Raw genomic sequence first — 8,589 nt, 5'->3', positions numbered from 1 at the left:
CCGCCTCCAGAACCCCCACCCTCCCTCCACTGGTATTCCTCTTGCGGTGCGAGGACGCACCATTTCCGGGAGGGGGCGAACTGTCACATTTATGAACTTTTGTCTCCTTATTTGGTCCTCTTCCTTTTCTTGTTTTAGTTTATTGATTGATCCTCACCTGTCTCCTGTTTCCTCATTACCTTCTGTGTGCATAAATACCCGTTCTGTTCAGTTCCTCCTGGTCCGTGATTGTTGATGTCGATGTTGAATGTTATATGTGTCTAAGCTGTATGTTAATGCTAAATGTAAATCTTGTATATTGTCTGTATTCTCCGTCCTCATCAGTAAACTCCTTATTTTGTTCCAGATCCTCATCTCACACTTTATTTTACGTTTAGCACTACCTCAACCTGTAACACATATACTTATAATATTTAATATGTATTTTAACAATTATCATTATCATTTTTAATAATAATTATTATTCTTAGTCAAATAAAAGAAGTAGCAATATTCTTGAAGAAAAATTTTAAAAGAAGAAAACATATGGATTTTGAGAACTATTATACTGACAACTGTTTTTTTTTTTGGCCGAACTATCCCTTTAACAGTGGACCGAGGGTATGGGAGAATGTCACAATGAAGATGGCAGCTGTATGGTGGCCGGTGCTCCAGATGGAGCGTGCGCTACAAAGGAGAAGCCTGCTCTCATCAAAGGCTAATGTGAAGTTTTAATCAAACGCCATCCGAACGCCAGACCAAAGACTGGAAGGATGGAACAAACAAACGGGTCAAATTCAGTTCAGACAGCCACTCAAAGGCTTCCTAAATTTTCCGCCAACTTCAAACACACCAGCAAATCACACAGGATTCAGAGCCAATTTTAGGGTAATCACATTGGGAAGCCCTGCAGCTCTGCTCACCATGACGAGGATGCAAAAATCACCAGAATCCGCTATGACACACAAAACACAATGAAGAATAGTAAAAAAAAAACCTTTTTGGCAGCTGCTTTAACAAAGATGTAAATGAGCTGATTAAATGAGCAAATCTTTTAATTTCACACAAATTCCGACTTGTTTGTTCAAAATATGGAAAACATCACATTTAAAAGAAGCAGTCTTTTAGTTTATATTAATCACATCATTATAATTCAAATTAATAGGGTTGTATAATGAAAATGGTTTGCTGGTTTAATGGTCTCCTGGCCTTGTCAAGCAAATTTGCTGGATGTATAGGGCTTTTTTCCAGTGACAATTGTCAACTGGTCAGATTGAGAGAACAGATTAAACCAGCTAAGGCTGAATTATTTATTTATTTATTTTACAGGGAAATCAGATCTTGTGAAATGAGAGTCATTCTTATTATTAAAAATAGTATAAAATACAATCATGTTTTAAAATATTGAATTGATTAGAAGTCACTATTGGTTAATTTTAGAATAATTTAATCTACTGTAGTTTAATTAGTATAGCTATAGCTTATATATATATATATATATATATATATATATATATATATATATATATATATATATATAATATTTGTGATTTTAATTCCTATTTTTACCAAGCCTCCATTCCTCCACTTCTCATAACTCACAATTACTTATCAAGCAATTAATGTGTATAAAGTAAAATGCTAAAATGACTGTCAACTGCCCTTTAAAACATAAACAGCGTGCTGTGAGTGAGGTAAAAATACACTGTGAGTCACAGATCCAATGCAGAATATCTGTAGCTCTTACCAGCGATGACAGTTTGAGAACATCCAAAGCGACATTAATTACATTCCTGACAGCCGAATCAGCAAGTGTGATCAATGTGACATTCAAAGTTAAGCCCTCTGCAAAAATCACACACCTCTAGCATCTCACATTATAGGCCAAGCATGAAGTGTGTAGATGGTCATGACAGGTTACCGCCCGCTGATCTTATTATGTTGTCTTCAGCTCTGGAACCATAGCGAGAAGACTTTGCTTATTCCATCAGAAATGAATCATAAGACAGTCTTTGTTTCTCGCTAATGGGCGATACTTACATTTTTGAGTATCTTGAAAAACAAAACTTCTCCAAACTATGTCTCATAGGTGTTAAAAGATTCATCACGAATGTAAAGTTAAACCTTTCAACACTTATAAATAAGGAAAAGGAAATTAAAGAGACACAAAACAAAACATTATCATCTATCATTTAAAACCAGATTATTAAAAAAAAACATTTAAAAGTTTCCCTAATTGAAGAATCACAGTACGATGCTGCAATCACATCTAAACTGTTTGCAAGGCTTGTTCATATGAAAATAAGCTGAATTCTATGGCTTTATTAATTTTTCTCTTTGATGCATATTAATGAGTATCTTCACTGTTCATTTTTTTAGTTATAAAACAAACATTTTGTTGTTGAAATGTGAATAAACATCCCAGCAAACAAGTCTCTCTTTCTGACTAGCCGTCGATGGGGAAAGTCATAAATCGGCTTATCTCTCAGATTTTCTCTTATTTAATAGATTTTTTTATCTCATTGTTTTGCACATTTGTATAGACTCTTTCTTCGACATGATCGTCTAAGCACTTAAGGTTGCTTTTATGAGTAATACATTGTTAGCTACAGTTTTTTGTAAATAAATGGTCCACTAGCCTGATTGGATCAAATCAAGAGTATCAAACTCCTCGCCCACTCTCACCCTCACTTTCGATCCGCTTCATCTTCTCTATTTTTAATTCTATTAGAGATGGTGAAAGATTGCCTTATCTCCCTCAAAGGCACGGAAAGCCGCCTTGCGCGAAAGTGCCAAGATTCAAAATTCAAAGTAGTGATTAATGTGGTCATCCTCCTCATAGACTGTGAAAATCAACTCCCGGCTCTACTGAACGTGACACTGCGCTCGTGAAGAATCCTTACAAACTTTAAAAGTAGTCATGTGTGCTCGTCTGCTAACACCGTTCCCCTCATGGATTTATCTCACACCTAGGAATTTAGTATTCAGTGTAACTGAAGACTTCAAGGCAAAAAGTCCAAAATTAACACCCGCTAAGAGTCAAAAGTGAGTATTAAAAAAAAAAAAACTGACATGTGATATATGATATATATACATACAAAAACTATAATCTTGGAAACTGCTATCAAGCCACTGGTGCTTCTCTTACCTTCAGTTGTTTGCTGTTTTTTTTCTCTCTTATATTCCTCATATTCAGCATCAGAGGTGATGCACCTTGAGAGAGAAGATGATTAGGGGTTAATTATCACTTTATCAGAAGCAGAGACATGATGCCTTGTTATGAAGTATGACCACTAAATGGCTTCCTAATTATGATTAATCACTTAATCATCGGCTTCATATTCATTCATCCAGGTTAAGAAAGACAGTTTCATTTAGCTTTTTAAGGACATAATCACACTTTTACTTTAACTAGTTACACTGATAAAATTAGTTGGGAAACTTTGAGTTCTTTTGGGAATAGTGCTCTCATTGAAGAAATAGTTCTGCATGCCTATTACTGCTGAACAAACCTTTAACTCTAAGGCCAGATATATTCTCGACCCAAGCAAGCAAACTTAAACATGAATGCTTGACCAATGCATTGCACGCACACATTCTCCAGGAAGAGGAGCTGCTGTTGTGATAAGAAGCCTTAGCACAGGTGCAACAGAGCTACATTGGCAGCAAAGCAAACTGGATATGATATTATTTATTTAAATATTTAATAATGGTGATGGTACTCCTCCTGAGGAAAAAAAATAACAGTCATTACATTGCCTAGGGAAGTGGTTCCCAATCATGTTCCTGGATGCCCCCCAGCACTGCAGGTTTTCCATGTCTCCTTAAATCAAACACACCTGATTCAGATCATCAGCTCATAAGTAGAGACTGCAAGACCTGAAATGGTTGCATCAAGACAAAGGAGAGATGCAAAATGTGCAATTCTGGGGGGCCTCCAGGAACGAGTCTGGGAACCACTGCCTTCGAGCAGGGGTCACCAAACTTGGTCTTGGAGGGCTGGTGTCCTGCAGAGTTTAGCTCCAATTTGCCCCAATACACACACACCTGTCTAGATGTTTCAAGTATACCTATTAAGACCTTGATTATCTGGTTCAGGTGTGTTTGATTAGGGTTGGAGCAACAATCTGCAGGACACCAGCCCTCCAGGACCGAGTTTGGTGACCCCTGGCTTAAAGCATAAGAAACAAATGGAGAAAAACATTTCTGAAATTTTTTTTTAATAATATTAATAATAAATACATTTATTCATATTTTATTCAATGTCCTTTGAAGAGGATGCCAGGACAAAGTCAAATATAAAAAGATAATAATAGACATGAAAAGCTCATAGTTGTCCATAAATTGGTATTCTCATTCTATACAATGTATCTATACATTGCATATCATTTGCATATTATGCAGGTTTTTTGGGGCAAACCATAATGAAAAAAGAATTGTAATATTGGGAGTAATAATAACTTATCTCATATTTCATAGGAATATTTATATATAATTTATCACCCTGTTGACTTGTTTTGTCTCTACTACTGTAAATGCCAAGATGTTTGCCCTGGTGTCCTCTACAGAAAACATGTTTGAAAATGATGCCCTGTTTCATAACAAAAAATCAAATTCCACTTTGAAACCCCATTTTTCTGAGATCATTATTTACAACAAACAATTTTAAAAGTAGCCCTATTAAAATGATAATTACAAAACTTTGTATTTCCCCTAAGAGTGCTAAATTTGATCATTCTGTCAATATCAGTCATACCAGGGTTTATGATCAAACCTCCAAACACGTGATCTCTCTAAAAATGTGCTCTGAACAGGACATCCAGACTTAAAACTGTAGCATGTAGTGTCTCAAAGAAATTCACTAAAATATAATGTCCTCTACAGAGGACAATATTCTGCCTGGGTCCCAAGAGACTATGGTTACCACACCTTAAGACATTGTTCAGATTAAATGAACACACTCCTTAGCAATGCTCTGAAAACACCTGTTCTGGTGGCACATTTCCATTGCCAAAATCTACTCACATTTTCAACTTTATTCCATAGATCAGAAGCATCAACATGTTAGCATAGTTCATCCATTGTTTCAGCCATTCAAGAGTGTACTGTATGTGAAATTATCCGGCTTGTTTCCTATCGATTACGATGCTCTAAAGACCATGAGAGGATCTTAAGCATGTGGACTCTTCAAGCTAATTAAGCAGACAGGGACCCATGATGTTTTTTTATGATGAGCTAATTAGTCACTTATTGCCAATGTAGTTAGCAGCTGTAGCTTTCACAAATACAGATTTACAATTTCTAAAGAAAATGTCAGTGGTGTTTTCCTGTGCAAAAACCCGAATGCTCAAGCTATGTGCTTACTAAATGTTTTTTGTTGCCTTGGTATGTGGTTGCTAAGCTGTGTTATGTAGTTGCTAAGGTGTTCAAAATGGTTGTCATGGCATTGTTATGAAAACATTGCTCTAAATGTTTATTAGGGCGTTGCTATGCAGTTGCAAAGGTGTTCTAAGTGTTTTTAGAGCATCGTTCTGCAGTTGCTAAAGTTTCTCCATGTCATTGCTATGTGGTTGCTAGGGTGTTTTAAGTGGTGATTTGCAGGTAGTGTGTTCTAGCGTGTTCCAAGGCATTTTGGTTTCTATAACTCAGGTCATTCCTTGAATGAAAATATGAGTTGTTGTTTTTTTCACGTTTCATCGTCCATGAGGTGAAAACCATCAGGTGTCATTCATGTCCATAACCACCAGGGGCACCGTCAGGATTTCCTCTTCAGGTACAGTAACCGGATTAAGCACCAGTCTAAAATTTCAAAAAAATATTTCTTAATATAATGCAGAATTCAGGAAGCCAGACACTTGAACATGTAGACTATATGATATAAACTTAGCATGGCTCCAAAAATATGTTTACGACAGCATCATTAATTTGTGGAACTTGTTATCTCAGTCACATATGGCTGGAGCTGAGACACACTCAAACGCGGACTCAAACAAGCCTATATGCACATATATTATGCAAAATAAAGGAAGAACACTGTAAACAGATGCTATAGGTGAGAGGAAGGACTTCATTAGTGAGGGATTCTGCTGAGCTTACAGAGACACCCTGCTCACTCTCATTCTCTCCCTCACAGTCTTAAACACACACACATGCACATTTATGCATCCCATTTTGAAAGAGAAACAGTGGGAATGGGAAATGGGGGTGAACGAGGAGAGAGACAGAACAAGGCCCGTCACCACACAGCAGAGGCTTTTTGTCACTTTCAGAGGAGGCCTGTAAGCGAGCTAGTGGCAGTCACAGCAGTTGTGGGAGGCAGGGTGAAGGAAAGTTCATCTGGAGGCGCTCGGCTCCAAACACAGCTCCAGAGACAGGCACTGACTCCAGGCTTTTGGCAGTAGGACAGCAGTTAGCGCTTAGCGGGCTAATACCGCACGGTGATTCTCACAGACCTAATCTACACAACAACAGCAGTTAGGACGAAAACCACAGCAATGTGAGTCATGTTTATACATAGCAGTGCTGGTTTTGTTACTTTGTTGCGCATTGCGGATTGTTTTTCATGTCTGTTTGATGGTGGGTAGGGAGGAAACCTGGAGCGCCAACCACATGTCATGGCCAATTAGAGCGCACTACTTTTGGGAGGTAAAACACTCAGTGGTTAATTGGAGTTCACTGCAAACTAGCTAGAATTTGGTTTGCTTTTTACAAAACAGTGAGGTGGTCGTCCACAGCTAGAGCCCGAAATTAACACCCTGCACACCATTAAACACCATTTAGAAAAATTACCATTCAAAAATATTTTTGAACAGTCATATCCATCTTATTTGTCAGTGTGGAAGTAAGCTGTTTTCTGTGAATGTGTAAGACTTCCGGTTCATTAGCCGCCGTAGGGAAAAAATGAGAAGAATAACAAAGTGCAGTGAAGGGTAGTACTGTTTGCAAAAAAAACAGTGATTACAAACCAGATAATACATTAAAATAATATGGTAAGACACACCAGTTTGCATTATCAAGCAGCAAAATGAGCAGTTTTATACAGCTAAATAGCTGGAAGCAGGTGACACCAGAAGCCAGACCTACTAAATTTACCAATGGCCACGCCCACTCTTACAGTGAAAATAAGGTGGATAAGTATATTTAGATTTTTTTTTATTATTATTATTTTTTTAAATTAAATAATTGTCCCAATAGAATATACTTTAACAAGTAAATACTGTGCACCACCAAGATGTCTTATTTTTACCATATTACACTCACTTCAGATGTTCGAGTCCCGGCTTGTCCCACTTCACTTCCTGTCCTATAATAAAACGCAAAATACCAAACGCCAAATGGGTTAAGAAATATTTATTATTAGCCTATTACTGAATCATTATCACTGAATCATTGATCATTGAAAACAGTTGTGCAGCATTTATTTTAAATATATATATATCTTTTTTAACATGATAAATGTCACTTTTCATCAGTATAATGCCTTCTCAATGATTTCAAGTATTTATTTTTAGCATAGTTATCTTACTTTTTTTACAGTAATATATAATATGAATATAATTTATGACATAAAATGATTTTGTTCCACATACTGTCTTTTTAGTAGTTTAATGCAATATCCCACAAATGTTTCACCACATGGAGTTCTGTAGGAATTAAATTAGGCATCCTAGATAAAAAAACAATAAAAAAAACAATATGGCCATTAAATATTGCAATGTTTGCAACCTCAAATAAAGTCACCGGCTAACAGGCGAGTAAATACTTAGTTTCACAGCGTTTCGGAGTGCCTACAGCTATAACTATCGCTGTGAAAAGGTTTGCTAATCAGCCCTAGAGCCAAAAGCGAAGTTGAGACGTTGACACGCAGGGAATTCTCAGAGGGCCGGTCATTTAAAATACTGTTTCACACGACTGAAAGTTTGCCATCATCCTTCATCAAAAACAAATTATTAACCTTTAGAAACTAGCGTGGCTGGCAGACATTCCCGAAGTTCACTCCAGGCTGCAATATCTGCCAAAACTCGTCTGAAAATACACACAGGGACCATTTTCTTAACAGCTGGGAGTTCAATTAGCAGCTGATAAGCGAGCAGGGGTTGGACCCTCCAGTTTCCGATTCCTCATGAAAAGAGGAGCAGAGCGGGCCGACTCGGCACCGCGGGCCAGAATAGAAGAGTAATGTTCCTCCACACACAGCTGCTAACTGACAACAAAGGACTTGTCATCGTGATTAATGGCTTGAGGAAGCTTCTCTTTGTTACCAGGGCAATACTGTACTATGTTAAAGGCTATTAACGTGGGGAAAAGATGGGGGAATATATAAAACCAGAGAGGGAAGGGACATTTATATATAAAGATAAGTGCACGAGGTGAATAAAGGGGTAAAAGTGGCTGAGTTGGAGTAAAGGGGAATCCGTGATGTAGTACACTGGGATTTTACCATGCTGGCACGGATAATTTGGTTGAAAGCTATTTGTTAAAATCACTTCATGTAGGTATTTGCGGTGATAAATACTTAAGGCTGGAGATTGGATATCTGCAGTGTTGGATTTAGGAGTTGGCACTGTTCTTTCTTTGCCCCTTGATTTCCATCAGCTCTTAATGAAAAGA

The 8,589-nt window shown here is 37.4% G+C and overlaps 1 long non-coding RNA gene across 2 annotated transcripts; it reads right to left on the bottom strand.

Moving 5' to 3' along the window:
- Window positions 1–508: 508 nt before the first annotated feature.
- On the bottom strand, window positions 509–3,910 carry LOC132119094 (uncharacterized). 2 transcript variants are annotated; one of them, XR_009426118.1, is made up of 4 exons: window positions 3,819–3,910; window positions 3,128–3,192; window positions 1,842–1,932; window positions 509–934 (listed from the first exon to the last, which is right to left on the bottom strand). It is a non-coding gene; the product is annotated as an uncharacterized LOC132119094 (long non-coding RNA). The 2 variants fall into 2 exon arrangements; XR_009426117.1 differs by lacking the exons at window positions 3,128–3,192; window positions 3,819–3,910 and adding exons at window positions 2,020–2,112; window positions 2,665–2,944.
- Between the last annotated feature and the right edge of the window lie 4,679 nt (window positions 3,911–8,589).

Source organism: Carassius carassius, chromosome 38 (assembly GCF_963082965.1).
Source record: "Carassius carassius chromosome 38, fCarCar2.1, whole genome shotgun sequence".
Classification (NCBI taxonomy): domain Eukaryota; kingdom Metazoa; phylum Chordata; class Actinopteri; order Cypriniformes; family Cyprinidae; genus Carassius; species Carassius carassius.
The sequence above is the reverse complement of the archived record's forward strand: the minus strand, read 5'-3'. Positions and strand labels throughout refer to the sequence as shown.